The following is a 4,835-nucleotide window of genomic DNA, read 5'->3' as shown; positions in this document are numbered from 1 at the left end:
TTCCAGATCCCCGCTAGACGTATGCGTAATTATGCGCGCACGACACACACGGTTGTTATTTTTAGATCAAGGTGGGTAGGGGTTGAGAGGAAGGGTGGGAGGAGCAGAAGAACACGGGGTGGATGTACGGCGTTTCTATGAAGAGCACAATAAGAGGCACCTGCAGTATTCCAAAATACACTAACATGTATTAAGATATAATATCTTATTATATAACATTTAGTGAAATACCTTAAAATATCAGTGAAATAAAAGCGTCATCAGTCACTCAGTGACGATAACACATATAAGAGTGAAAATTTCACTATTTCATTCTAAAATGTGTTTTTCTAACTGTAGAAAGTTATATCTTCACTGTATGAAAACCGGAACTATTTTATTGCTGGCATTTTAAAAATAAAGGTAAATTGCCAAAAGGTATATAATAAATAGGTTTCATGGGTTTTTTAAATAGATTTTATATCTCCATCGAGTGAATTTGCAATCATTTACGAGGCGCTTGCGCGACGAGTGTGATATGATTGCAAACTTAATGAGTTTCATTAGTGTCTCATTAAGTTTGCAATCATATCACACTCGTCGCGCAAGCGCTACTCGTAAGATATGATTGCAAAATTCACTCGATGAGATATAAATCATATGTACTAGTATATAATATAAATGTTGGAAATCTCCAGAAACACTCAACCGAATATGATTAGGACATCATTCTGAGAGTTCCAGGCCCGTAGCCAGCCATATTTGCGGGGCGGTGCGTTGAGATAATGAGTGGAACTAAAACTCGGGCAAAAATGATACAGATATTCGGGGGAAATGTGCAAACCCGGTACCTTATTATCCTGTATTTCCATCAATCAACCCTCAAAAGTAGTTGTATTCCATGTAAAATGCGTAGTGATTCGTTTGCAACCCTATATAGCTCTTTGGTAGTAATGCTAATATGATTAAATGATTTGTGTTTCCAGATTCGGGCATTTAAACTCCTACGCCAGTGGGTGGATCCGGTAGTGGGTATGTATTACTTTAACAGTACTCTCAAAATGCTTGTATTTCTCTTTCTCGTATGAAAATAGCGTTTTGTAATGTGTCACACTCGTTAGAGAAAAATGTAGCGGGTTTCCTCTCTGAGACTATATGTTAGAATTATCAAATATTTGACATCAAATAGCCGATGTTTAATAAAACAATGTGCTCTAGCGGTGTCGTTAAATAAAACAAACTTCAACTTTGTTAGCAATCGCGACACATCAGTTTGTACATTGGCTCACTCTTTGTAGAGTTAGCTTGTTAGTCAAATCACGAGACAATTTATTAAAATTTTGTTGTTGATTTGTAACCGAACATAATGTTATTAACAACCAATAACCGATGTGTGTGTGTGTGTGTGTGTGTGTGTGAGAGAGAGACGAGAGAGAGAGAGAGAGAGAGAGAGAGAGAGAGAGAGAGAGAGAGAGACGAGACACACACACACACACACACACAGAGACAGACACATATATAGTCACACACAAGCACACACACGCACATGCACACAGCCACACTAACAAACACACACAAACGCACGCACACACACACACACAGAGGAGAGAGACAGACACACAGACCGACCGACCGACAGACACACACAGAGAGAGAGAGAGAGAGAGAGAGAGAGAGAGAGAGAGACAGAGAGGAGAGAGGAGGAGAGAGATGGGGAGAGAAGGGAGGATTGAGAGGAGGGAAGGAGAGATGAGAGACGACGAGAGGAGAGAGAGAGAGAGAGAAAGACGGACAAACAAACACACACACCACAGACCGACTGACACACACACACAGAGAGAGAGAGACGAGAGAGAGAGAGAGAGAGACAGAGAGGAGAGACAGAGAGAGAGAGAGAGAGAAAGAGAGAGAGAGAGATACACACAGACACACACACATCCACATCCCCCACACAGCCACCCCCACACACACAGCCACATCCCCCATCCCCCCCCACACAGACACACACATACACCCGACACATACATGATACACACACTATGGAAACGTGATAGCTTCTACCAACACAATATATTAGGACTATCACGTTTACACATTTATCACTATTTCACAACACCCAGTGAACGCTCACAGAATTACTCTTCCGTTTATTAAACCAAAGTTTTAAATGTCACGATCATCTGCAGGTCGTCTTCCGGGGAGGGGGGTTGAGGGATGAAGCAGGACAAACCTTTTGTTCGAAGAAGTTCAGTGGCAGAATCTCAACTATCCTGCTTGCCAGATTTCCATAATGAAAACAGTCATTTAAAATAGTTTCCTACCATATTTTTCACTATAGGTCGTATTTGATGCGGTGATCACTGCCTCCCGCCCCCCCCCCCCCCCCCCACAACACCCCCCTCCCCCCCGCAACACCCCCCCCCCCGCAACACACACTCCACTCATCTCATACACCGACCGATGAAGAAAACACTAGTGTAAACGGTTTTTGTAAAAGCCGGAACCGTAATATGACAATTCTAAAAAACGGTAGGTAGGCCTAGCTTCTACTGGTTTACTGTTTTTATGTGTTATTGTTGTAGAAATTAACAGGTACGTATAACAGGTACGCCTATCGTGTAAATATGTTCACTGAATGTCATAAACGTGACTGCCATAGCTATCGACAATGCGAGGTCACGATAGACTTATTCGCAAAAGTCTGGTTTTACTTCACATGTGCAGGTTTCGCATACAATTATATAGGCCTTCAAGTAATAAGAAAACTGCTTTGTCATCATCCGGACAGTCATAATGTAAACATATATATATATATATATATATATACAAGCTTGCCCCGTCATGGTCCAGTGAAGTCTATCGCCAACACGCTGAAAAGTGCTATTAATAGTATGCCAGCTTCGTCTTTATATATACTATGTCGATCGATATTATTAGTTTTTTCCTTCGTTTCGTTGGATTTTGAAGATTGAAAGGTCAGGTGCGAATCCAGACTGTTTTGCAGGGATGTTTAGATATTCAACTACGTAAATGGTCCAAGTTGTTTATTAGCAGTGACCCCTCGGCCCCTAGATCCGTGCTTGGAGGCAGAAAAATGCAGAGAGAGAGAGAGAGAGAGAGAGAGAGAGAGAGAGAGAGAGAGAGAGAGAGAGAGAGAGAGAGAGAGAGAGAGAGAGAGAGAGAGAGAGAGAGAGAGAGAGAGAGAGAGAGAGAGAGAGAAGGTGGGGGGGGGGGGGCACTTCCTCTTTAGATAAATCGTGCATCCTCCCCTGACAAGTACAGCCAACTCCACACGCACTACCACTTCTCCCTAATTTATGAATATTGATGACTGAGCCCTACACGTACAGGAGCGGATATAGGAGTTTTCCAGGTAGTGACACACAAAAGACAAAGATAATTGATGACAAGTTTTGACTGCCGTGTATGAAACGTTATAACATGGAAAAAGAAATGTCCGAAGGTGTGGAAACTAGCAATAGTCCATGAAAAGGTACATTGGACAGGATTTCTCCCGAATATTCCATGTTTCTTGCACAAAGCATGCAATCGCTGCAACAACTGCTTGGTTGCATATCTTCGAGCTGTTTCATGCACATTTTCTCTGGTTTACATCCATAAATCCATTCACAAATGTATTACTCCAAACAATCCAATTCACAATAACTTTTACCTTTTAGTATACATGTATGAAACATAAAAAACAGAAACACCAGCCGACCAAAGTTTGTTTTGTTTAACGACACCATTAGAGCACATTGATTAATTAATCATCGGCTATTGGATGTCAAACATTTGGTAATTCTGGCACGTAGTCATAAGAAGAAACCCACCACATGTTTTTTTAATGCAGCAAGGGATCTTTTATATGCACCATCCCACAGACAGAACAACACATGCCACGACCTTTGATATATAGCAGTCATGGTGAAAGTAGTAGGGGGGCCTGTTGAGTGCCATGATTGACCTACTTTCCCGTGATCACGTGACCTTGGTAGGAGTCAATGGGCTTTTGTGTAGGAAACAATGGCCTTTGTATAGGGGGGTGCAGGTGTCTGACCTTGGTAGGAAACAATGGTCAAGGAAACAATGACACAATGGTCTTTGTGTAGCAAACAATGACACAATGGGCTTTTGTGTAGGAAACAATGGCCTTTGTATAGGTGGGTGCAGGTGTCTGGTCTCGGTAGGAAACAATGGCTTTTGTGTAGGAGACAATGGCACAATGGCCTTTGTGTAGGAAACAATGGTCTTTGTGTAGGAGACAATGACCTGGGTGCAGGTGTGCGATCATGGTGTATTCAATTCAATGTATTGCATATTACCAAACAAACTGGTGTCAGCAAACAAATAAAAGCAAAGAAACAACAACAATTAATAATAACAATATGTACAGGCCAGGTGTAAGTCTGACGTTGGTTTTGGCTTCATTGTATAACGTCTACTGTGTTGTTGTATTTTTGTATTCACAGTGGACATAGACGTGAATGTTTTGTCACAGTGTTTTATTCTAGACACCCAAAATAATAGCCGTTAAAAGATTTCTCGTGGGGAAAGGACTGTAACTGTTTGCTGACTGTTTGGTTTAAAGTGAGGCTTTCATGTCGCCAGACAAAATGCGTGTGTGATGATTTTCATTCATTTGTATTTCTTTAGCACATTGTCGACGTTTTCTTTGTTGCCGTCATTCAGCCATTCATTCAGCCATTCATTAATTCGCTTTATAATAGAGGAGTACTTTATCAGACCTCTTCATCAGCCCTCATACAAAGGCATTTTATTTACGCCTCTCCGAGTGTTTATGAAACCAGGTGAACTGCAAAAGACATACCGACGCGTGCCCGTCTTAAGTAGCA

The 4,835-nt window shown here is 41.6% G+C and overlaps 1 protein-coding gene across 1 annotated transcript in view; it reads left to right on the top strand.

Moving 5' to 3' along the window:
- Window positions 1-2,408: 2,408 nt before the first annotated feature.
- LOC121370545 (NADP-dependent malic enzyme-like) overlaps window positions 2,409-4,835 on the top strand; it is a 106,979-nt gene continuing 104,552 nt past the window's right edge. Inside the window, exon 1 of the mRNA XM_041495848.1 lies at window positions 2,409-2,508. The gene's annotated coding sequence lies outside the window, so the exon portion shown is untranslated. The remainder of the gene's footprint in view (window positions 2,509-4,835) is intronic.

Source organism: Gigantopelta aegis, chromosome 4 (assembly GCF_016097555.1).
Source record: "Gigantopelta aegis isolate Gae_Host chromosome 4, Gae_host_genome, whole genome shotgun sequence".
Lineage (NCBI taxonomy): Eukaryota > Metazoa > Mollusca > Gastropoda > Neomphalida > Peltospiridae > Gigantopelta > Gigantopelta aegis.
The sequence above is the reverse complement of the archived record's forward strand: the minus strand, read 5'-3'. Positions and strand labels throughout refer to the sequence as shown.